Source organism: Dermochelys coriacea, chromosome 9, assembly GCF_009764565.3.
Source record: "Dermochelys coriacea isolate rDerCor1 chromosome 9, rDerCor1.pri.v4, whole genome shotgun sequence".
In the NCBI taxonomy this organism is placed as follows: Eukaryota; Metazoa; Chordata; order Testudines; family Dermochelyidae; genus Dermochelys; species Dermochelys coriacea.
Genome location: NC_050076.1, coordinates 26,982,064 through 27,008,635, shown reverse-complemented (window position 1 = coordinate 27,008,635; position 26,572 = coordinate 26,982,064). Strand labels below are relative to the sequence as shown.

The following is a 26,572-nucleotide window of genomic DNA, read 5'->3' as shown; positions in this document are numbered from 1 at the left end:
ATTTAACTTGGCTGGAGCTTGAATAAGTTAAACATCTGGAACTATCTGGCAATAATTCATTCAATGCAGGTCATCCTTCCTTTGTAATCTGTACCACCTGCTGCAAGACTGCCATAAGCCCCTCACCCCATTAGCCTGGTCCCAGTGCCATTGCTGGGATTCCATCACCCTCCCCTTGTATGAAGGTTAAGGGGAGGGTTGGGAAAAGGAGATTGTCTCCTCCCTGATGGAGTGGGGCCCCAGCCTGTTCCCCGCCTTCTTTAAGAGATGTCATCCTCTAATCTCCTTCCGGTTTGTGTTGGTCTGGGAGCTGGAACCCCTATTGATATTCATTTATTTTATTTATGTGTATCGAACAATTACCTGCACTGGGCACCTGCCGAGTTACAACTTAACTTCCCTACTGGGTCCTCGGGCTGCTGAGAGGGAGGTAAAAACCTACCCCACCCTGGCCTGTCTGTCAGGGAGGAAAAAGTCCTTCCCAGCCCCAAAGAGGCAACTCCCATGATGCCCACAGCAGGACTCAAAGTACCCAGTCCTATTGTAATCCTAAAGCAGGAGAGATGGGTGCAGTCCTTAAAGGGAGCAATTACTTACCTTCCCCCCTCCAGCCCAAGCCCAAGCCCCCTCTCACTCTGAGGCTGTGAAAGGGACATTAGCAACCTATACTATATACCAAGATTCAATAAAATGAGGTAAGAGAAGAGCTTGAGCTTTAACTCTGAATTTGCTTGAATGTGTAGCTATAAATTTGTTTTCATTTTGAACAGTTTTGTGGTTTGATTTTTCTTTTAGATTTTTTTTTCTTTTAATTGCTGTAGGGTACCCAGAGCTCCATTTTTACGGTGCTTGGAAGATGCTTGGGAGTGAGCAATTTTGGTTCACCATCACTGCATAGATCTTTGATGTGATACTTTGTAAATACTCTTTTGATGTGATACTTTGTAAATACTCAGCCATTACCAGATGTTGTGTTGTGCTGAAGAGTGGAGCCAGTATAATGAACCCATGCCTTTCAGTAGGTCTATCACTGTGAATGTGTGCATGGTGTTCTAGCCAATTTTAGATGTTAATGACCTGGGTGTTTAACTAGTATTTATAAATATCAATAAAAGCTCATCCCCATTACATCTAACGCTGGCAAAGTAAAAAATGACAGCAGAAATCTAAATTCCATTAAGCTAAATAATCTGCACTTTCTATTAATTGTTTTATTTGTATAATCTGAATGTTTTAATACTTAAAAATAATTTGCTGTATTCATTTTGAATTTGCATTCTTGCTAGGAACTTGGATGGTAAGTGTGAGCCCAGAGAAAATAGTATGCTGGTGATTAATGCATCTCTAAAACAAAGAGTTTATAATAGTAACCGTGAAAACCGGTAATGTATTGTGCCAATAGCTTTTCATCTCTGGCCACTGCTTCTAATCCAGCCCATTTGGCTAACTAACATCATGACTGAGCAATGTGTTGTTGTGAGTTGGCTGCTTTAGTCCAATTCCTTACTGAGATGGTGTCTACATCAGAACCACCACCATTTGGGGTCCTCATTATTAGGTTAATCAGAAATGCAAAAGGATTAAATGAGATCCGAATTTAAACCACTCACTCGCTCCTAGAGACAGTTGCTCCTGAAAAGGGTTGAGAACTTTAGGTGAAGTTTGTATTGACCGAAATTATGTGAAGGAAGTCAGACACATAACGGTCCCTTCTGGTCTTTAACTGAATGTGGCCAGATGCTCAGCTGGAGGATTGAAGCCAATGAAGCTGGGTGTGGAGTGGGACTGTAAGACTATATCAACAAGGTGGCTTATTTGCAAGGATTTCCCACCAACATGGGTGCTGGTGGAAACAGAAATCATAATGGTGGCAAGGTTCCCGTAGATGCCAGCCTTAAAGGAATAATTAATAAATAAACTCAGTAAATTATAGAAACACTGAGCTTGTATTTTTATAAAACTGTATATTTATGTCAGTTTTTACCATCATTGGCCTTGTAAATACTGTACTCTTAAATGCAAAAAATGAAGCTAATGCAAGGCTGAGGTTGCCAGGTTTACTGTCCTATTTAGTGTTTTTGTAGAACAAATTTGTTATTATCGATGCTTTTAGCAATCACTTTTATAAACTTAGTGTCAGAGGGGTAGCTGTGTTAGTCTGTATCCACAAAAACAACAAGGAGTTCAGTGGCATCTTAAAGACTAACAGATTTATTTGGGCATAAGTTTTCGTGGGTAAAAAACTTATGCCCAAATAAATCTGTTAGTCTTTAAGGTGCCGGACTCCTCGTTTTTATAAACGTGTTATTTCAGTATGGTATTTATAATGAGAGACTACGTGGTTTCCCAGTGAACTACTCTTTCTGACTTAAATCTTTGTAGCTGTATCTCATTCTTACTGTTCTATCCTGTGTCCATTATATTCCTTCAGGGGCAGTCTTTTGAAGAGTATAATGGCCAGTGTACTACAATATGTTTTTATGGAATAGTTGCATTAGGTGAGGTCTTACTTGGCAAAGTGAAAACTACTCCTCTCTGATTTATTGTCTGTCCCTCTGGCAATACAGCCAGCTATTTGATTTTACCACAGCTGTGCATAGTTTATGGGGTAGAGGGTGAGGTTTGAAGGATTGTTTATTTAGTCAGTAAGCGTGTATTGTATTTTAACATTAGCAGACATTCCCCAGTTAGGCTTTTGTTTCTTGATACATTAACCTTCATTTATCTATGAACTTTTCCATAATTGTGACCTCATTTCTTTCTTAATCTCAGCTATGTATGCTTTAAAACTAGTGTTTCTCAATTTTAAGAATCTGTTTACTTCCTGTTACTTGTATTTCTGATTCCCACTTTGTTTACCACTGAAATCTGAATCTAGATCTGGACAAATCTTCATTATATTAATTTTTAACTAGATATAGAGTAATTGTTAGGCATGGTGAAATCTGTCTTTTTCTAATTTCCAGTTATTCCTTTATGATAGACTGTTCTTTTCTTCCATTATTTGCCTAGCAGATAAGCACAATTTATTGGAGAAATCTCTGCTCTGATTTTCATAGATTTTTTTGTTTTACGTCCATAATTTTTTAATATTTATTTTTCCTTCTCAAATACACCTACTCCTTCCATTACCAAACCAGATTATATGTTAAAATGCTACCTCAGTATCTTTGATCCTGTTCTTTTTTAAAGATTTGTTTCTGGTGCTTCTTCTATCTGTTACTGTACCTATGAATAATCTACACTCTGTAAGTCACTGAACATTGTATCTTTAAGGCTTCACAAATTTAAAAGATTATCTATTTGATTTGATTTCACTTCATTTACACACACCCCAAATCCCCCTCCCCCATTCCAATGCTTGTGAGACGTACCCGTTCAATTTGATCAGTATGTTGCTTGAGACCATTTTCAAATCTGTTGACTTTATGAAAAATGTAGTGTCGTGCATATTCTCCAATTTATCAGCTCTGGGGTTCTGTCTAAATTCCACTGTTTGACTTAAGGAACACTAAGCCTACCTTAAATCTCCCGTTACTTTTAGTTGCATAAAATATTCTTCATCCCGTCATGAATTATTTTGTATTGTTGCTGTGTACTGCATTCCAAGATTGAGTCAAGTGATTTCTTTGTATACTGTAGTCTATAAAGATGTTTAGAATTATTTCAGATTAAATAATAATGATATCTCATTTGTTATATATGATTCACTTTCTACAATTATTCCACAATAGTTTTGGATGTTGCTGATACTCAGTAGATTGCATGAGGAGATTGTATTTCATCTATAGAAATACGTTGCTTCCTCAGTTCTTCCATAATCACTATCCTAGTTAATTCCAGGGTCATTGAAATTTTCATAATTAAACTTATCTCTTAATTAACACGATAGTTTATTTCAAGGCCTCCTTGATCTACTTTAGTATTTCCTGATCTGATCTCTTATCTTGCTCCAAAATCTGTCACTTTGAGTAGTTGCTTGTTTTTTACATTTGCTTTGCTTTTTACATTGATCTAGGTTTTGTCTGTTGCACTACATACAATACAGCATATCATCCTTTTATTTTTTTTAATTTTCCAGTCTTTAATCTGTAACAGCACACTTCCTTCTGTTCTGTTTTTGTTTATTCCTCCTATAAATTTTGTGTTGATGTTTCCATATGCCAGTCAGATACTCTTTTTAGCTCAATTCAGTTAGCCCAATTAGTTCTTATTAGGGCTGTCAAGTGATTAAAAAAATTAATCACGATTAATCTTGCTGTTAACAATGGAATACCATTCATTTTAAAGATTTGAGTGTTTACTACATTTTCAAATATATCAATTTCAATTACAACACAATACAAAGTGTATAGTGCTCACTTTATATTTATTTTTGGTTACAAATATTTGCACTGTAAAAAAACAAAAAAAATGTATTTGTCACCTCATTACAAGTACTGTAGTGCAGTGGTTTTCAATCTTTTTTTCTGGCAACCCAGTTGAAGAAAATTCTTGATGCCCGTGGCTCAACGGAGCTGGGGATGAGGGGTTTCGAGCGTGCGAGGGGCTCAGGGCTGGGGCAGAGGGTTGGGGTGCAAGAGGGGGTCAGGGCTCTGGGATGGGGCCGGGGATAAGGGGTTTGGGATGTAGGAGGGGGGCTCTGGGTTTGGGGGGTGCTCAGGGCTGGGGCAGGGGATTGTGGTGCAGGCTTACCTCCGGCAGCTCCCGGTTTGCGGCGCAGCCAGGATGCAGAGGCAGGCTTCCTGCCTGTCCTGTTACCGTGGACTATGGTGCGCCCTGGAAGCGGCCATGAGTAGGTCCAGTTCCTAAACAGAGACACGCAAGTGGCTCTGCGTGGCTCTTGCCTGCAGGCACTGCCCCCTTCCCAGCTGGGAACCGACTAGTGGGAGTGCAGAGCTGGTGCTTGGGGCGGGAGCAGCACGGGGAGACCCGTGGCCCCTGCCTACGAGCCAGACCTGCTGCTGGCCCCTTCTGGGGCGCAGCGCGGTGTCAGAACAGGTAGGAACTACTAGTTTTTACTGGCCAACCACCAGGGTCCCTGGGTGCTGAGCAAGGTGACCCAGTGCCTTGCATTCCGTGATCCAGTACTAGATCACGACCCGAACTTTGAAAAACATTGCTGTAGTGCAGTCTCTTTGTCTTGAAAGGTGAATTCACAAATGTAGAATTATGTACAAAAAACACCCCTGCATTCAAAAATAAAACAATGTAAACCGTTAGAGCCTACAAGTCCACTCAGTCCTACTTCTTGGTCAGCCAATCACTCAGACAAACAAGGTTGGTTACAATTTGCAGGAAATAATGCTGCCTGCTTCTTGTTTACAATGTCACCTGAAAGTGAGAACAGGTGTTTACATGGTGCTGTTGTAGCTGACGTTGCAAGATATTTATATGCCAGATGCACTAAAGATTCATATGTTCCTTCATGCTTCATCCATCATTCCAGAGGACATGCTTCCATGCTGATGATGGATTCTACTTGCTAATGATCCAAAGCAGTGCGGACTGACGCAAGTTCATTTTCATCAACCGAGTCAGATGCCACCAGCAGAAGGTTCATTTTCTTTTTTGGTGGTTCAGGTTCTGTAGTTTCCACATCTTTTAAGACTTTTAAAAGCATGCTCCACACCTCATCCCTCTCAGATTTTGAATGGTGCTTCAGATTCTTAAACCTTGGGTTAAATGGTGTAGCTATTTTTAGAAATCTCACATTGTTACCTTCTATGCGTTTCATCAGATCTACTGTGGAAGTGTTCTTAAAACAAACGTGCTGGGTCATTATCCGAGACTGCAATAACACGAAATCTATGCAGAACGCAGGTAAAACAGAGCAGGAGACATACAATTCCCGCCCCCTCCCCCCCCCGAATACAGTCACAAATTTAATTGATGCAGGTTTTTTTGAATGAGCATCATCAGCATGGAAGCATGTCCTCTGGAATGGTGGCCGAAGCGTGGAAGGAGCGTACAAATGTTTAGAATATCTGGCATGTAAATACCTTTCAACGCCAGCTACAAAAGTGCCATGCGAATGCTTGTTCTCGCTTTCAGATTATAAATATAAATAAGAAGACATTATAAATAAGAAGTAGGTAGCAGTATCTCCCGTCAATATAAACAAACTTGTTTGTCTTAGGGATTGGCAGAATAAGAAGTAGGACTGAGTGGACTTGTAGGCTCTAAAGTTTTACATTGTTTTGTTTTTGAGTGCAGTTACGTAACCAAAAAAAATCTGCATTTGTAAATTACGCTTCCATGATAAAGAGATTGGACTACAGTACATGTATGAGGTGAATTAAAAATACTGTTTCTTTTGTTTATTATTTTTACAGTGCATATATTTGTAATAAAAATAATAATATAAAGTGAGCACCGTGCGGTTTGTATTCTGTGTTGTAATTTAAATCAATATTGAAAATGTAGAAAAACATCCAAAAATATTAAATCATTTCAATTGGTATTCTATTATTATAAGTGTGATTAATTGTGATTAATTTTTTGAGTTAATTGTGTGAATTAACTGCGATTAATTGACAGCCCTAGTTCTTATCTGTCTTTCAGCACTTACACTTCCAGTTCTGCATTCTTGTTTTAAATACCTTGCTTTCCCCTCCCACTTCTCTTTCCCTCTAACTTTCTCTTTTGTTTTTTTTCCTTCCAGAAATGACTAAGCTTCCTGTTATTCACTCCGTCAGTTTTTCCCCCAATATTCTTTTCATGTTGAGCAATATTTATTTGCCAGCAGCTTCTTTTGGAGTTTTCCTACTCTGTCTCCATTGTATTTCTGTTCTTTTGCCAGTTACTTCTTATTATTAGAAGACATTATGTCCATGCCTATGTTACTCAATTGAGCTCATGTCCCAAAGTGAAGAAGAAAAATAATAATCTGAAATTATTTTTCTCATAAATTCATAGTCTCCCAGAAAAGACAGTCAAAGGGTATTTTCAGAAAACTCAATTTTCAATCTCCTGAAGATATTACACTTTGCATTTTAATATAACAGATCTTTCATCGTCACTGTTTTATATACTCTGTCTTCAGTGGGATTACTCAGATGTGTAAAGTTACTTGTGTGTAATAGTTTGCTGGACCTGGCCCGCCCCCAGAATACAGCTATGTAGTTTCTACTGTGCATTCTGAACTTGCTGTTTTCAGCGTTAACCATCTTCAGGACTTTACAGAAGTCTGTGTGTTGCTAGACTTTTTTTTTCTTTTCCTTGCTGCATTACTGACTTTGTGCAGAAATTAACACCTTTTAGCCTCTTAAATTATCATAAAACCTTTGTATTTAGTAGAATCCTCATCACAACTATAGATTAGAGTTAGCTTTCTGAAATTTAGAGCTGATCACAAGAGATTAAAATTAGGAATTTAATCACCATAACCACTTCTTTCCTAAAAACAAGAATGAAAACCTCCTCTGCACACACAAGATCTCAAGCCTAAAAACTCAGAGAATTCACTCAAGCTTTCTCCACACTGGAAAATGTGCTAAGGTTAAAATTTTTCTTGGTATAATCCAGCTCTAGTTGAAATCAATGACAAAATTCCACATTGTTAAAAGGGAGAAAGACCATCAAGGACAAACTATAAAAAAACAAAGCAATAATCAAGATACTGTTGATGAACTGTAGTAGTCAGAAAAAAACAGAGAAACATATGTAGCTAGAATTGAAACACATAATTTGAATTATGTGTACCTCTGTGTGGCATTAATGAACCTGTGTGAAACGCAGCATGTCTTCATGTGGTTGTTTATCCCATAAATTTTGCTTTAAGTTTGGGGTTTCAGCAAGCCCCTAACTCAAAGAAACATCTGAATTTCCAGCTGGTTTGCATCAAAATTAGATGCAATATAATAATTTTCTGAGGTGTGGTTTTGTTGTAGAACCAGAAATAGGCTCACGGTTCAAAACCCATTTTGTAATAAAACTCTAAATCATATTGAGTTTGATTTATTTGGGAACATTTTGCTGAGACCTGAAAAAACACTACTGTGCATAAAATATCTTCTAAAATATTTGTACACTCTTCTAAAGTACATACAGTATATGAGAACAGTATGTGCACAGAAAATATAAACATAGCACAAATGTATGCATATAGAGAAAAGGAGCCAGATTATCAGTCCCACTCTGGCATCCCAAAGCCAACTCACTCCAGCAGCTCAAAAATGAGCTTAACTAACCCCTCTTTTGGGGAATCCTCAGGATGGTGTAGACTTGCCATAGAGGCTCCTATATACTACTCCCCTCCCAACAGAAGGGTTGTGATCAGGAGAAAGGACCTGTGGTTGGAGCATCTCTATGCAGCCATGGGCAGTGAATATAAGTTAGAGCAGCCAGGCTTAGTGCAGATCAGTTAAAGATTCCTGATGCCAAAATAGTGTTGTAAAGCCACCTTTATCCTCCTTCTGCTTCTAGTCTTGTGAACACTGTTCGTCCCTAGATTTAGCAGATTTGCTGATAGTCCCTGGAGAGCTGGCTGGTCACATGGTGCTGGCTGCCCTCGTTTCCAGCTGCTCCTGTTGATGACCAGGCTACTCACTGCAACAAAGAATTGTGGAGCGCTGTAAACAAGGAGTAGGATCCAGCCTAGCCATCTCTGATAGAGGCAATTGCTACATAAGAAGAGAATAGGAAACAGGAGATGCCTTGGGACCAGTGGGAATACAGCTGCCAGCCAGGAGTGGGATAAGACTGTCCAGGGGTGGAAGGAATGAGGTAGCCAGGCAGGCTGAGTAAATGGAGAAGAGTACCAGATAGCTGAACAGCGTGTCAAGGAAAAAAGGGGTTCAAAGGGGAAAGAACATATGTGCAAGGGGAAGTAAGGAAAAGAGGACCAGTTGGTAGTGAAACATGTGCAAGAGAACAGGTGGGAGAGCAGAAGAGGCAAGAGAGAGCAGGATGAAATGCAGAGCATTGCATTAACAACAGATGCATGTTCAACATGTTTAAAACATTTTGTATTCCGTGTAATCCATTGATATGGTTGCCACAGGGATGTTATGAGAGGGGAGATAGTCAACAAGACAACCTCTTTAAGATGTGGTCCGTGCTATGAAAAAATTTGGGAAACCCTGATCAGGGTAAAAGTACAAATGCCTGGTAAAAAGTACATAGTAGGTGGTCAAGGCAAAGTACAACCAGGAACTGGTAATGTTTTATGTACAAAAGAAAAAACCCTGTGTCTCTGCCTGTAAGAAAGACCTGAGCATATTTTGATTTAGCTCTAAGGTCACTAGCACAAATCTGACCTAGATTGGTAGTGACTGAAAATTGATATTGTCTGATAGCTGGGTTCCATGTACAATGAACTGGTAGCCCAGTCCAGTTCTGTCTGATAACAAAATCAGCTACAGCCTTAATTGGCCTCAACTGGCCATCTCAGCAAAGAGGCTGAAGACTGAACTGGGCATGGAGACTAGTGGTGGAGTTGCTGTCCCTTCACCAGAGGGGATTACTCTCCAGAGCTTAATTGAGCCAAGATTTGGCAAAGTACCTAAGCACATGCCTATCTTTAAGCCTGTGAGTTCCATTGACTTCAATAAGTCACCCACACTTAAAATTAGGCATGTGCTTAGGTACCTTACTCACTTAGAGTCTCTATGCACTCAAACTCCTGTTGATACCAGGGGAGGTTTCATTCACGTAGATGGAAGAGCCTCTCTAATCAAATTTACAGTTAATTACTTCGTAAAAGCAAATGTGCCTGTCATTCCAAATGTATGTTTTCACTAAAATCAGCAACAGCAAATAACCTAAGTAAAACAGAGCTGTCTGGGGCATAAATATAACACATAGGGGAAGAATCAACAAGTTATTTTTATACATTAGGGATGACCATGCTTTGCTCTGCTACTTCTGACTTATGCAGTCATCCCCAGCACATAAAAGTAACTTTTTTATGCTCCCCATTTTGTGCAATATGTATTACAAGATAATTATTTTCTATCACAAATGTTATTTTGCTTGTTTATATCTTACTAACTAAATTAACATGGTTAGCATGATCAGACGTTTAAACTGTGCTGTCACTGTATAGTGACCTGTGCCACATGACAGAACAGACTCCATTGGCTCTAGAAAGAATTCTTCAAATCAGCTAGGAAGTTCCATAGACTTAATGGAGAGATCACATTTGAGCACTGTTGAATCTAGTACTGTCTTCCAGTTGATTGGACTGTCCGCTCTCTAAAAGGAAATGCTCCAAATCGTTGTTTTCAGAAACGTGCTTAAGCATGTAGTTAATAATATGGACAATAAAAGAATAATATTACAACTTTTAGAATAAGCAGAATAACATAAATGTTGAAAGTGTGCCTCCTTGGAGTTAACCCAGTCTGGTGTTTACATTAGACAGCTGATGTTCATTCACTCACATCCAGCAATAAATTCTAAATGTATTGATACGTATTTGATTAATAATTAATTATATCATGCCATTTCAGTGAAGCTAATGGATGTGGTTGGTACTCAGCACTTCTGAAAATCAGCCCACTTATTTAGGACTGTAACTGAAAATCTTAACCTGAATTCATTGATTGTGAATGGCTATAGTAATATTTAAAAATCCAGCCTATCAGTTAAACAAAAGGAAAATCCCATATTGAGAAGTCTTGTAGAATTTAATAGCAAATTAGATCTTTCTTAATTTTTAAATTAACCTACAGAATTTAATAGATTATTTGTCATAGCTAATTTCAAAGTCATGATCTTCAGTTTCTATTGGCTTCCTTCCTTTTTGAATTCGATAGGAATTTTTCATAAAGGAAGTCAGTGTTTAAACTTGTTACTGCTTCTTACATGGAGATAACATTTCAGATTTAATTTTTATCCGTGTTTTGCTTACACAGACATATCTTTCTTAATACACATTTTCTACATGGCTGCATAAGAGCATTTGCCTGCACATTATTCGTTGCTAAGCAAGCTAAAATAAATGCAGGTATATAGCTCCATTTTGGCTAGAGTTTGACTGACTGCAGATTTCAAATATGATCAGAGGGAAACCCCTCCTTTTGACTATAAAAGGTAATAGTACAAGTCCTTATAATTTGTTATTTGTAAACTTATAAATAGCTGTTCTCTGTATGTATAGTAACCAAGAATGCTTTGGCTAGCATTATGCAAGGAGCTGCCTCCCCAGAGTCTGTTCTGGCTTCTGCTGTTGCTGCTTCCATTTTTGCTGGCCAAGGAAAAGCTGCTGACTTGGCATCCTTTGCAACTGATAGTATTGCAAACATTCAAGACATGAGTAATGGGTGACATCTGGATCTTTACCAGAGCAAGAGGAAGCCATCTCCTATCTACTGAAGGTAAGGAACAGAGATAGCTAATGGATGTTGGTGAATGGCTAGGGTTTATTGAATAATAGGCTGGGGAAAACACCCAGACTCTGTGGAACAGCTTTTAGGGCAGGGTCAGATGAAAGGAAGGAAGTCAAAACAACATCCCTTAGGCTTACAATTCTACCTTCCTTTTAAAGTGTCCTAACTGATGTTACACAATCCCATCTGGGACAATTTTAATTACATTTAGGCAAACTGAGTAAAATCCTAATCCCAGAAGTTTTTGACTGACATCAACAGGAGTGTTGCCATTACTTCAGTAAGGCCAGAATTTTACCCGCTGTCTTTATTCTTCACATAGTTTACAGTAAGTTGTCCAGTCTGTATTTTCTGGGTTTTTTTTTCATTTAAACAAGTTATGTTCTAATACCCTGAGACTAGGTTGTCATAACCTTACTCACTATAAATAGAGCTGTACTTCTTAACTAGTCCCATTGAAATCAGTGGGACTATTTGAAAAGTGTTGACCTCTTTATGGTGAGTGAAGGTTGCAGACTCTGGCCCGTAGGCATGCTCTCCCATCCTCGCCCTTTACTTTCTTTCTTTCTTTCTTTCTTTCTTTCTTTCTTTCTTTCTTTCTTTCTTTCTTTCTTTCTTTCTTTCTTTCTTTCTTTCTTTCTTTCTTTCTTTCTTTCTTTCTTTCTTTCTTTCTTTCTTTCTTTCTTTCTTTCTTCAGCACCTTCCCTTCCCCCTCACTTTTCTTGTGTTTTCCTGTCTTGAACATTCTTTCAGTCCTTCACTCATCCATGTCTATCACTCCTTTCGTCCCTCTCCGGTCTTCTCTATCCACATCAGTCCTTCCATCCTTTTTGTCTTGTTTTTTTTTCCCCTTTCACCATTTCCTCTGTAATTTCGCCAGCTTAGTGATTAGTTCTTCATAGCCACAAAGCTAACAGGCTCAGGAGGCTTCAACAATTGTGGAACTGGATCTAGCTCCCTGCATTTCCTAGTGTGCTCCGTTTCCAGGTCTCTTAGCACAGTCCATCACCTACCCTCTCTTAACCATCACTAGCTTTCTCTGCCTCCTCTCAAGTTTCTCTCTCACACGCTCTCTTGTCCAGACAAAATCACACCGACAGCCTCTCCTCCCAGCCAAACATTTAGGTTGCTCCATTTTTCCTTTTCTCTTGTTGGGAGTGGGTGTGTGGGGGAAAGGGGAGCAGTTAAATAGAGTCTTATCCAGGCTGCTCCTAAATGGAAGAAACAGGAGGAAGCATTTTATGCCTGTGCCTTAGACCTGGAAGTGTTGGTGAGTGTGTGTTGCTCACCAAATTATTCTGTTAGTACATAACAAGCGAGAATTGGGGAATACTTCCCACACTTTTTTATGATTTATAATTGATATATTTGTGATTATGCCTAGAGGTCCTATTGTGCTGAGCACTATACACATTCTTACCAAAAAACCAATCCTTGCCCCAAACAAAAGCTTACAAAATATAAATAATTTTAGCCGTGTGTGTGTGTGTGTGTGTGTGTGTGTGTGTGTGTAAAATGAAGAACAAAAAAGAATTGTTTGCCCCACAAAAAACTGGTAGATAGTGAAATCTTTTCATTTATTTTATCTGAAAAGTTTCAGAGTAGCAGCCGTGTTAGTCTGTATCCGCAAAAAGAAAAGAAGGACTTGTGGCATCTGGAGAATTCTTACACATGATATACTTAGATTACCTGTTCTTCAGTTTTTTTCTAAAATGCATTTATTCGACACTTTAAGTAAAATCCAATCTTATCCATGAATTGCAATAATGAGCAAATCTGTCTTTAAGTCTTAACACCACAGTGGAACATGAAGGTCCAGCAATGCACATGCACCCACCCACATAAAAGAGGCTAAAGCTATGTTATTGTTTCATGTGCAGTAGGAAGGACACAAAAGAAGAACAATGCTTAGCCACAGAGAGCTTTCTTCTCTTGCACATTAAAGGAGGAATGCAAGTCAAGTTTCCTGGTAGCTTAGTCTTTTTTCTTTTTAACTATTGCCATTGGATTTTGTGTTCAAAAACACAGAATTAAGCTTTTTTTAAAATCAAATGAGAAAAATTAAAAGAAGTCAAGGGGATTTATTATAAAGCTCCATAGTCAGCAGCATTTTTTTTCAATATAAAATGAAGGGGAAAGGCTTCAGAGACACATTACAATCTTCTGCTGATGTTACAGCAATGAAATATGACTTTAAAAAACAAAATGTGACTAATATATGGACAACTGTAGACTTTAATCGCAAGAGTAATTCTGTCTCATATGTTCACACTACTAGTATCTTTGACTTCAGTGGATCTACTGGTATGAATAAGGCTTGCAGAGCTGGATTCACAATGGACCTTGAATATAGAGGGACCTTAGTTAGTTATCCAATTATAGTGCCATGTGAGTGTGTGTACAAAATTGCAAGTGCACAATTAGATAACCTATTTTAATACACAGCCCACTTGACTGTTCCTCAAGTGTTTTGTCTATAGCAAACTGAGTACTTTTAACTACAGCAGCTCTACTAAATAGACATTTACAGGTGTAAATAGAGCCATATGAAATAAAAAGAACATCAGCTGCTCTCGGGTTTTCTGAAGTGCTGCAACCTACAAAACAGTGAATTCTGGGCCCACCATGCAAATGCTGCAGGGATACTACAGAATCTATAAAAATTGTTACATAAAATACTTATCTTTGCAACTGAAATGGACAGTGAAGTTACTACTGACTCCAATAGGATCCCACTTACCGTTCTGCAAAGTAAAGCAACTTATCTAACAGTTAATTCTTTTTATGGTACTTTTTATATATTCCATTGTTCAATCTGATGTATGATTCTGCGTGGAAAAGTTTTAGATATCATAAAACTGCTTACATTAAGTTTTCCAGTGGCAGAGCTAGTGTGGTGTTACCTACATTTCAGTTTACATCATTCCTTTTCACCTGGAATTGCTTTGTTCTTTCCTCAAGGACTCTCTTGAATTAATCTAATTAGCATGTTCATTGTTCAGATAGCTCTGGTAGAAATCACTGTAGGCTAAAATGTTCTTTTGGATCTGTGGAACTCCTTTTGAAGTCAGTGGGAGACGCACACCCATATTGGAGTAAAATATGGCCAATTAACATTCACTGTTGCTGTTAAATACCTCTTTGTTGATCTGGCATCTTTGGAAATAAGTTCCAATGCTGTCTTTTTCAGAACTAGATATTTATGTTTTGGGCAAAAACAGAATTGCTCTGACCCACCCAAATTGTAGGAGACCCATAGGAGATTTAACAGGGTTTTACAGCAATTCAAATTAATAGAGGAACTTTAAACCAGTTTTTATTTCTAGATCCATAAAATATACCCAGTACAATGTCTCCAGTGCATCTTCGCTATCTAACATAAAACATAACATAACATAACATATGCCTCTTAACACCCAAAGTCAAAAAGCCAATATTTTCAGTGCATCTCCTGGTTTCTTTAACCAAAGCGTGGCAGACCAGTGTGATCAATGTCCACTTTGTCCCTGATATATTTTAACAAGTGACTAACTTATAAAATACTGAGTAAAGTTTGTTTGCTCCTAATACAACAACAGTAAGGACCAAAGGATAAAACAGTGGAAAACCCTGTGTGATGCAGTTCGTTTTACAACATGATGTATTCTTTAACGTACAGGCATTGGCCATGATTCTAATATTTATACCAACTAGCTGAACTGCTCATTCGGGTAAGTAGAAGGTATACATTAGATTGATATCAGTTCATGTAAAGTCTCATGCATGCTGAACTGATTCTGCTAAACAATCTGGGAGTGCTGCATTGTTAAAAGCTATGCTGCATAATTCTTAGGACCTAATAATATACACAAATCTACAAATGACTTAGAAATCTGAAATAGGTCTCTCTGGCTCACTCTTTAAGATGTTCATTACTGTGAGGTATCTAGTCGTTTAGGGTGAAATCCTGCACCCATGGATGTCAAGGGGAGCTTTGCTGACTTCAGCAGAGTCAGGATTTCACCACCAGGGTTTAGAGATTTGTATCCCTTTACCTCAAAAACAACAAAAATACTCAGCAGAATATTTTCCTTCATTTATTACAACATCTAGAAGACTCAGACTTTTTGTTTTCCTTCTGGTAATTTTAATTTGTGTTTCTTTCATTGAATACAAAGTATGCTGCTCAAGATGAGGTATTTCTTGTGAATCAACCAAAATGTGAAATTTAGTTGGCTACGTATGAGATACGCCTTCTAAAGAGAATGTGGAGACTGAGTCTGTATTGTAGTACCATAACAATATACATACGCAAAATCAATGCTTACCATGAAATAGTACCGACGTGTCTTGGTTGATTTAGCTGTCTTATCACAAGGCACAAATCAACTCCCCATTCAGAATTCCAGCTCGTGAATAGTGTGTAACTGCCAGTTTTCAACCTATATGTTTTTAGTCACTAATGGATGATATAAGACTGGCTATATTACTGAGATACCTTCCTCTCTGATATGGGGTCATCTGTAGGTGTCAGCAGCTGAACTGTGTACTCACAATGTGTGAAATTTGTATACTTCCTCAATTCCTTTCCACTTGCCAAGTGTTTCTTTTTCTTCTGTCTTTACTTAAACAAACATTTAACTATGTTAATGGTCTCATATAAATTGTCTGAGACAGAGCTCATGACAGTTTGCTTTGGCTAAAATCCTCCAAGTTGCTGGGATGGGAGCTGAGCAAATGCACCGCGGAAGCTAAGGATAAAAGTAAACCATTTCCCCAGGCTGCGGAGTATCATCTGAGGTGCTGGGTGGAGCCTCCTCCTTTAGTTGGAGTAGGCTCCATGTCATACCCACACCCTGAGTGGAGAACTGGAGGGTTTGTGCAGCAGCTGCTGCCATGCAGGAAGCCTAGATATAGCTGAGCCCGACCAAGTGTGCATGTTACTTATGTGTATCCCCATCAAGCTCTGACCTCCTCCCCCTTGCTCAGCAGAACAGCATTGGCCCTGCTCCTTGGGGAGCGGAGGTGAGAGCTGGATTTTGGCTTTAGTGAAATAGTCAAAGCTTCATAATTAAGAGAAAAAAATGGCACACTGCATTATAAGGCAGATTCATGATTTCTGTCTGTCTCTTTGATTGGTACTTGATACTGATCATCAGAATGTTAATTATTAACCAAGTGAAGTCATTCATTACTGGAAATCTGAAACATCTGTCTGGCTTCTATAGTTGTTCAGTCCAGGTTCTCTCTTTACTTCTCCCCCACAGTATGTGATATCTCTGAACTGTTACTTAACTTTGATAACTTATTTCATGATGCATAGCCCTTTTCTGCCAATAAGGCACAAAGGGTCAGATTCTACTTTCAGACAATCCCAGTCACTGTAGGGGAGCTGCACAGGTGTAAATTAGATCAGAATTTGGTTTTGATATTAGGGTTCAAATGTGCCATGAGGTCACAGCCCCACGCTGGGGGCAGTGACAAAGTGAATTGCTGAAGCGTTAGCTCAAAAGAAGCCTAAGGCATGGAGTTCCCAGGAGGCTAAGTCACCTCACCAACTTTCAGAACATATGTACTTTCCTCAGAACCCTGTCTGCTCCCTGCCCTTCCCCACTCAAATAGCACAGCTAGCCAGAAAGAGTCCATTTGCTTAAAGGAATTCTGGGACTGCAGTGGTGCCCAGCCCCTCTCTGCTACATGAAGGGGGGGAATATTCCTTTTGCCCTCCGCAGTGATGTACCTGCTGCAGGGGCTGACTTCTTTGGGTTTTGCAAATCTGTCAGCTAAATCCAATGGGAAATCTTACATTGAGATACAGTGTGTGGGTTTGTAACACACTCTGAGCAACTCAGTTCCCAATATCAAAAAATGGATTATCGTGGTCTATAAGTGTAATATCTGTGATAGATGACATTGTGAATTTATATTTTGATTAGCTTTTTCAGATAAGCACCTGGAAGCCAGAATAAAAATAATTGCTGGCACATTTTTAAAGTGTGAGGAGAAGTTGTATTATATGGCATGCTTCCTAATGAAATGGAAGGTGAATGTATGAGAGTGAACATGTTGCTCTCTCTGGATTGGTTGCTGCTTGGATAGGATATAAGGATTCTCTACAGTTAATGGAGGTCTTCTTTTAGCTCAAGTGATAGCGTTCTGGTTTTTTTGGAGATGTAGGACTAGGGTTCTAGACCGGTGTGTGCGGTATATTGCAAAGGTGTAGTAGCCTCTCTATAGTTAAGGGTGAAAGCAGGATTCCATTTTATATGGCTAGTTTGGGATTTCCTTTTCTAACTCCCATCTCCAACAAAAGAGAAGGAAAAGATTAAATCCTTATCCTTTCCAATTTTAAGAGCTGAGTCTTAATGACAATCTATTCTGGAAATTTTGAATAAATTGAGCATGAACTTTTCAAGGTTAAAAAAAACTTAAAATTGGCTCCTTTTTAAAATGCTGGAAAAGTCTCTTATATTTTGGTCTGTCCCTCTGTTTGTCCAACACAATCATATTGCAGCACAACACTGGAGACAGGTGGATTTTGACATTGTCACATGCAGTAAGCGCTTTCAGGGATGTAAACAATAGAATGTTTAGGGCTAAAGATGGCAGCCCCCTTATCTTGGTGAGGACTCACTTGCACAAGTAGTCCAATTTACTTCAGTGGGACTACTCCACTAAGTGCTCAGCCTGAGAACAATCTTGCTTGTAAGAGATTGCCATTGTTTGAAAACTAGCCATGATTCTCTATCATTTAAGCTGATGGAAAAAAATAAAAGGCCAAAGAATAATATTCTATGATAGCCATTACCATTGACAAATTCCTACGCCAGCCAAAGCAAAAGTACTGGACTGCTGTATTGTTTGTACTGGGAAGCGTAGTGACTGCCTGATTGCTCAGCAGGGTGGCACCCACAGAGAAGCTGAACACAATCTAATCCTAGATGAACAGATAATGAAAAGGCAATTTGAGGCTGGTTTGTGTTGGGCTCCTTCCATTTTCCCTTTAAAAAAATATAAAAACTATTTAACACTAAGCAGTGAAAACAGAAGCAGCTGTTTCAAGCTGAAAGCATTTTCTTCTGAACAAAGAAGTTAACTTACTTATTGAAGCTTCTTCAAGGAGGTGGTGGCACAATCACACATGTTGCAGTTTAATGTTTTGCAAAAAGTGCTGCAGAAAAGTTCTTGCCCCATTGCTTCCAATGAGTTTTAAGCGACTGCTTTGATTTATTTGTCTCTTTCTTTGTCCACTGTTTCCAGTGAAGGACAGTTGAAAGTGAGTTGAAAGCTATTTAAGCACAGAACCCAAATATAACATGATCATAACTAAAAAGGATACAGACTTTATCAATGATTCATGTGCTCTGCTTTAAGGTAAAGTATTAGGTAGTATAGTTACAATGAGCTAAATTAATCTCCAAAACCCTGTGCAGTTACACCAGCAATTAATTTGACCAATGCATCCTACCTAGACCTTTATTTGATGGCTAAGTATCTTGGGGGGAAAAACCCTCCATTTCAGTCAAATCGTTTCTGAGCAAACTGAATTGCCTTAATTTAACAACAGTATAAGTACAGCCCTGCAAATCCATGGCTATCCGCTGAGATCCATGAACCATTTTTGTGGATCAGATGTGGACAGGGCTCTAAGTATAAGCAGACTGTCCTAAAAGGGTTAAGATTTTAGCATTGTTGAGCGCAGAACACAGATTGCATGTTAAAGTACAAAAAATGTTTTACAGCATGTTCTGAATAATTATTTAGTTGTTGTGTGTGCCAGTACAAGTGATACCTGTTTGGCTATTCTGATGTACATAAAGCACTGTTTTTCTACTATAATGCCAGAGACACTGTCTATGTTTCAGTCCCTTGAGATTTCTCCCCCCTTTTCCTCCATATTGGCTGCTTTCAGTTTACTTTCCAAATACAGTATGTGCGCTGGAATTAGGTAGCATGTTTTGGATGTTAGTGAAGCAATATGTTTTACTTTATTGTAAAATTTCTTACACATGTGGGTGCTTAGCCACGTGAGTGTTCTTTGTTTTCCTAAAAATATACTCAGGTCATGTCATTCTATTTCAATTCAGCCGTTTAAAATACAGAGTGATACCCTGCACTTGGTGGGGTTTTATAACAAGTAAAATGTGTTGGATTTATTTTGTCTACTTGGAACTAAAAATGCTAGAAAGCTCTCAAACAGCTGTGAGGAGAAGCAGAACTCATATTTCATTGGAGACGTTAATTCAGTTGAGTAGCACTCTTTTAAAAGTAGGAGATTAAGATTTCTTTTTTTGAAACTATTTCTTTTTGAAGAGTGAAATTTTGGTAAGAGAGAGGTTCCTAATATTGAGCCTGATTGTGAAAGTCTTGTGTGCATGGAATTTCCATTAAATTTAAATGGGAGTTCTGCAAAATGCAGTGTGTGCAGGATCAGATCCATTGTCTAATTTTGTTTCGTATTAAATTAATATAATATAAACAATGACTTCTTAGGACACTTTATAAGGACTTTCAGCACGTGGCTTATTTTGTAGCCAAACTAATCTGAATGAAAGCACCTATTTGTTTTTCCAAGTAAAAAGAATAGTCTGTCTCCTTTAGCCACCTAGATCTATGTACAGGGATTCATTTGAACTTCTGTGCATTTGCTCCACAAAAATTCACACTTCCTAAATTTCACTTTGAGTTTTAAATTGAAACAATACTAGAATCTCAAAGGAAAGCAAAACTCATTAGAAAGCACCAATTTTCCCTGGTTAGGTGCTGAAATTGTGTGACATTGAATTTCTCCTGGCTTCAGTGTGAGATTCACAAATTGGTTCAGATTTATCTGAATTTGGGCTCAGGTTCACTGGAATCTTTCAAAAATAACAAGGAGTCCGGTGGCACCTTAAAGACTAACAGATTTATTTGGGCATAAGCCTTTGTGGCTAAAAAACCACTTCTTCAGATGCATGGAATGAAAATTGGTCTGTCATTTTCACTCCACGCATCTGAAGAAGTGGTTTTTTACCCACAAAAACGTATGCCCAAATAAATCTATTACTCTTTAAGGTGTCACTGGACTCCTTGTTGTTTTTGTATATACAGACTAACACGGCTACCCCCTGATGCTTGGACTCTTTCAGTGAACTTGAGCTAAATTTCATATTTGTGATATGCCCCAGAACCAACCAAGTGTCACATGCTTTTTGTGTTTTATATCCCAAGTTTCCCACAGCTCTATCCTCTCACTCTAGTTAGGTCACAGCTGAAGATGAGTTGGGTTTGCAATGTGTTGATAGCTGTGTTGAGAGAGCTTGCACAATACCTACCTTAAGTCCTGTCTATTAGCCCGTATTTTTATGAGCACTGAATTCATATAAAACACCCGTTAGCCTACATAGAGAATTTCATAAGATTCTGATATTTTATTTACTTCTATAAAACTGTATGTGTAATTGTTAGGACTATATTTAAATAAATTTGGTCAGTCTAAAATCCTTGGGGTTTGGGGGAGTGTATATGTCTGGCTCTTCCAGTACAAATGGGAAGTGTGGTCACCCTGGGTTTGGAGACATTTATACGGCACGAGGGAGCAGAGGTCTAGCATTACTTAGATATTGTTGCTTTTGTCCTTTTGATCTAGATCCTTAACTTTCAATAACTGGATCATAACGCATCAGAAATGCTCTTGTGATTCTTGGGTTCGAGAAAAGAAACTTTTCTGACAATTTAACTGTCTTTACTTACAAGCAAACTGTGTAGCCCAATGGGCTGTAGCTTTTGACAATAGCAAATTGAAGCTGGCCCTCAGGCAAGAAGTCCCTTCCCTACCTTGCCCTGAACCATTGTACAGTACGATCCTCTACAGAGTTGTGGGGTCAGCTATGCTGATTTCCTGAGGCCAGCATAATTGGTGATTCTGACCCCAGAATTGACTACTCATGGCCAGGCAATGATCCAATATGGTATATGGGCCCTCAAGTAGTTGCACTTTCCTCATCATGAGTAAATAATGAGGCTGTACTCTCTGGATGGTAAGCAGGTTTAATCCATTGTTTAACCCATGGCTTTTGCACAAGTCACTTGATTGATATTCCTCTTCAGGTCATGCTCTATTGAGAGCCCTTGGCTGCATCCTCAAACACACGCCTGCCTGGACCTCACACATCCCAAAGCTCTGTCTGTCAGATGCATGTCACTTGGATGGAATAATTCACTCTGCTATGATACTGACTAACTAGAGGCAAGAACTAGCCACTAGCCTTCTCTGCTGATTGGTTATCTTTCTGCATCTTCCAGGTGCCTGAAGATAACCCTCCAAAATCCTGGGGAGCCAGATAGACCACCCCAACATCATCACAGAGAATACAGCCTAACTCAGTTCAGTATTGCCGACAATGGGTGCTGGAATAGATCTTCAAGTCACCTTAAAAAGCCATTCTTGAAGGTGGAGTGGGGCCATAAGACTGTACCCAGTCTATTAGGAGAGCCAAGGGTTGTGCTCATTTCACAGCCAACAAACCCTTCTACTAAGGGTTGAGATGAACACAAGACATCCTCTATTGCAGGATGTCATAGAGTCCCATGTTCTTCTGGCTGGCCAAGTATCTGGCACTGTAGTGGCATATTCAAATGCTGTCTGCGTGGAGCGTAGGAAGAGGCTACTGCAGAGGCAGCAGGGAAGGAAAAGGCTGAAGAACATAAACTGACTCGCAGTGTAGCACAGGTCTGGCAGGGTACTACTGTTTCTATGCCATTCATTGACCCTATAGAAAATACAGCAGAAGACCATGACCAAACTCCCATTGAATTCACTGGGGCCAGTATTTCACCCTACAAGTGTATTTACAGTATATGGCAAGGGAGAATAATAATAAGCATTTATGTAGTGCTTTATAATAAGTTAACTAATGTAAAGCTTACTCGGATCAAAGTCCTAATATTAGAATGCCAAAACCCAGGGCAGGCACCGCTGTTACGCAGCAGATAAAAGTGATCATTTTAGTTGTTCTATGTTGATGCATATTAAAATCATCTCCTTTTCCCCCTACAAGAGTCTGCCTGTTCACAAAAACAATTGCTCCTGCCAACTGAGATGTGCCATCTGCATCGAAGTGCAGAGTTGTGACCGTTTGCATTGGGTGAAAGATGCTTTCAAATTCTGAGTGAGATTTTATATTGCTTTGTTGGAAAACACAACAGAACCCTTCAAAACAGGCTTGAAATACTTACAACAGCTGACTTGAAATTAGAGTATTTTGAGTGGAGCTTTACTCCAAATGAGTGAGACTTGCAGGTGTGGTACATGTTAAGGGCCTGACACTGCCAGGAGCTGCGTACCTCATAGGCCGAATCCCCTGAGATGGGATATTAGATGGATGGGATCTGAGTTACCCAGGAAAGAATTTTCTGTAGTATCTGGCTGATGAATCTTGCCCATATGCTCAGAGTTTAGCTGATCGCCATATTTGGGGTCAGGAAGGAATTTTCCTCCAGGACAGATTGGAAGAGGCCCTGGAGGTTTTTCGCCTTCCTCTGTAGCATGGGGCACGGGTCAGTTGAGGGAGGCTTCTCTGCTCCTTGAAGTCTTTAAACCACGATTTGAGGACTTCAATAGCTCAGACATAGGTGAGGTTTTTCGTAGGAGTGGGTGGGTGAGATTCTGTGGCCTGCGTTGTGCAGGAGGTCGGACTGGATGATCAGATTGGTCCCTTCTGACATTAGTATCTATGAATCTATGAGGTGCCAAGAAACCTCAACTTCCATTAATTTCAGTGGGAATTGTGGAAGCCTAATCCAAAACTCAGAGGTTAACAGGAGTCTCCATTATCTTTAATTAGCTTTGGATCAGGCCCTAAATGTGTTCTATGTGGTTTTGTTCTTTTATATAGGAAGTGCAGTTCCAGTGATTCCAATACTAAAATTAAATGTTTTGCATTTAAGTTAACTTGATACACCTCTGCTCAGAGCAAGGTACTACAGGACAAAACAGTCCATTTTGCAGGTAACTGGTGGCAGGAGTGATAGGAATGGCTGAAAAAGTGGTTCTGAATCTATGCAAAAGGGTCACTTCCGTTTTTATCTATGAATTTTTAACTATCAGAAATGCCCGTTTAGGAAAAGCATTTGCCTGAGAGTGGAATGTTGCCAGGAGCAGGAAATCAGAGAGCACAGAAGAAAGGAAGTGCAAAAGCCAAAGGTAGCAATGGGTGAGAATTTAGAGTCCAGTCCTGCCAGATGCTGTGTGCCTATTGCAAAGTGTTGAGCCTCCTCAACCTTCATTGCCAGCACCTTGCAATAGGATTGGGCCCCAGGATAGCAGTAAGTGCTGATCTTTCCACTGCCGCCACCTTTATTTCAACGGCCTTGTCATTGATTTTCGTGGCTAGACGTTTTGTTTGTTTATTTTTAATAACTTTTCCCCACTCCCTGTTTCTGCTTACAAATGTTAGAAATTTGGTTCTCTCGAATGGTTTGACTACAATTTGAACATGTGACCTGAAGCCCCAATCCTGCAAGCTGCTGTGCATGAGGAGACCCCTACAGCTGCACAGAGCCCCCTTGCCTTCATGTAAGCAGAGAGATCTGCCAGTTGAGAGAAGCGTGCAGATTGGGGCTTCAGGTTGCATGTTCAAATCTTAGTCAAACCGTTGGGGCCTAAGCAAGGGTCATACCCCAGGACAATTTAGATTTGGCTGTTTCTGTATAAATTATGCTGTTTTATGCAAGTTGGAAATTTACTGCATGAATAATGTACAAGTTGCAGTGTAAACACTCAGATGTCTTTAGTATCATGTATAAACTAGTGAGAAGATTTAAAATCTGTTACTGTACTTTAGATACTGCAATTTTTCAGAACCAGAAAATAACACTATTGAATACACAGCAAGTTTTAAAATCTCTACTTGCTAGGCAAGGAAACAGAAAACTTTATAGTTTTTATTTGGATTATGCTAATAAATTGGCTTGGTATTTTCAGGACTCTATTATATGCATGGTTTCAGTCAGGCCCACCGACAGCAATTCCAGGCCCCAGGGCAGAACAGTCAATGGGCCCCCGCTGGTGCCCAGCGAGCTGCTGGCTGCACTACTGGGTGCTCCCTTCCGGCATGGCCAGGGCTTCCACATGCCCGCTCGGCTGCTGTGGCCACCGCCAGTACCACCCCGCACGTGCCGAGGACTAAGGCACCGACTTCTAGATTTCCTGGGGGTGCTTGATCTCCCACTCTGTTCTAGGCCCCTTTCCCCAATGCCCCACTCACCTCTTCCCACCCATGCTCTGCCCCTCCCCCCGAGGGCACCCCATATAGAACTGGTGCCTTCCCATAATGAGGGGGCACAATTTAAAGAGCAGGTCACATGTCCCCTCTGTGCCCAGCCCAGGGCCACCACGCTCTCCCCGCCCCATGTTACCTGCGGGGGGGGGGGAGGCTTTGTCCTCCCGCTGTGCCTCCTGGCATGTTCTGTCACACTCCCTGGCAGGCAGGAGCCCAAGACGGAGCCGCTTTTAACGCTGGCCCCTCCCAGTCATTGCTCTGCAGCCGTGCCCGGCAGCTGCCTGAGAGAGCCTGGCTGGGGAGGAGGTCGTGTCTGCTCCCCGCCTGGCTTGGTTGCCAGGGACCCTCGCACCTAAACCCAGGCAGGGAGTGGAAGTCACCTCCGCAGCTAGGCTCTCTCAGGCAGCTGTTGCACAGGGCTGAAAAGCAGCGCCTCAGTGGCTGCAAGGGGCTGGTCCCACCCCTTCCACTCCTGGCGTCTGGGCCATGTATCGCCCAGGCCTGCCCCATCTCTTTCCACCCTCCCCACCCCTCCTGCTGCTCCTCCCAGTGCCTCTGCACACCTCCAAACAGCTGATGGAGGCAGCGAGGGGAAGGGGACGAGCTGATCGGTGGTGACTGCTGCTGGCGGGAGGCGCTGTGTGGGGAGGAGGAGCTTATGCTGCCAACGCAGCAGCGGTGGCGGCTGGGGGTCCCAGGCCCTTTTAAATCGCCCATGCCCCTGAGCAATTGCCCCCTTTGCCCCTCCCTGTCGGCAGGCCTGGTTTCAGTTCTGTTGTATTGGCTTGGACGGGCAAGGTAGACAGCTGTGCTTTTAAATCAACTTCTGCTAACTAAAGGCCCAAATTAAAAAAAGAAAAATAACTGAGCTTTAGATTTAAATAGCACTCCATGTATTGGGTGAAAATGGAGAACAATTTGTCATAAAGTTATTTTTTTAACAAAGCTGTTAATTCCACATGCAAAAATGTACTGTGCAATTCTGAAAAAATAGTTTCTGATTTGCATCTTACCACACATAGTAAAGCATAAGATTTCAAGCTGTATCCTCATTTTACTCAGTGCTTGATCCTGCTCCCATTCAAGGCAGTGGGAGTTTTCTCATTGACTTAAATGGGAGAAGGATCAAGCCTTCAGATGAGGCTTATTATAAAATATAAAATATATTTTTATTTATATATATTATAAAATATATTATTATATAGGTTATTATAAAATATAAATGTACATCATGTAACAAATCAAATTGCTTAGGGGCCAACCCTGAAAAGTTTTCCATTCTTAAATGGCATGCCTTATTATTTGATCAGGAACCCTTTCTCATGCACCTCCCTTTGTAAATTTCTGGTCGTTTTTTTAATAAAAGTCACTTACATGCCAAAGACAACTGCATAAGTAACCTGTTTTCTGCAATATTTAACACATCTTCCCTTATTTGAATTATGTAGCATTATGTTAGAATTTTCTTAATTGAACCCTCGGTATACAATTCTCTAAGCTTTTCAATATCTAGAGAAGATAGCACACATTTCGGCAGCTGTAGCAAGAATCATAATGCAGTTTAGATCCAGCTGTTATTTTGTCCCTGAGAAATGTTATGTTTTCTGCTCAATTTCCTTTGCTACTGTGACAAAGTTCCTGCTCTACCTTGGTGGGTCTTGCGCTTTTTGGCAGATTTGCTTGCCTTGGAGCATCATGGCAGCCCTCAGCTTGGCCATTTTTCTGAACCCACAGTCCAGGTCGACTCCTCCTGTGTCTGACCAGGAGTTGGGAGGATTTGGGGGGGAACCTGGGCCCACCCTCTACACTGGGTTCCAGCCCAGGGCCCTGTGGAATGCAGCTGTCTGGAGTGCCTCCAGCTACAACTCCCTGGGCTACTTCCCCATGGCCTCCTCCCAACACCTTCTTTATCCTCACCATAGGACCTTCCTCCTGGTGTCTGATAATGCTTGTACACCTCAGTCCTCCAACAGTCTGCATTCTCACTCTCAGCTCCTA

At 40.2% G+C, this 26,572-nt stretch overlaps 1 protein-coding gene across 47 annotated transcripts in view; it reads left to right on the top strand.

The window, feature by feature from the left end:
- MBNL1 (muscleblind like splicing regulator 1) overlaps positions 1–26,572 on the top strand; it is a 185,729-nt gene that overhangs the window by 68,693 nt on the left and 90,464 nt on the right. For 2 of the 47 annotated variants that reach the window (XM_043492029.1, XM_043492022.1), the window contains exon 1: positions 11,127–11,321. The exons of 43 other annotated variants lie outside the window; for them this stretch is intronic. The gene's annotated coding sequence lies outside the window, so the exon portion shown is untranslated. Of the gene's footprint in view, positions 1–11,126; positions 11,322–26,572 lie in introns of those variants that run through there. 2 more of the 47 variants (XM_043492026.1, XM_038415277.2) reach the window with 2 other exon arrangements.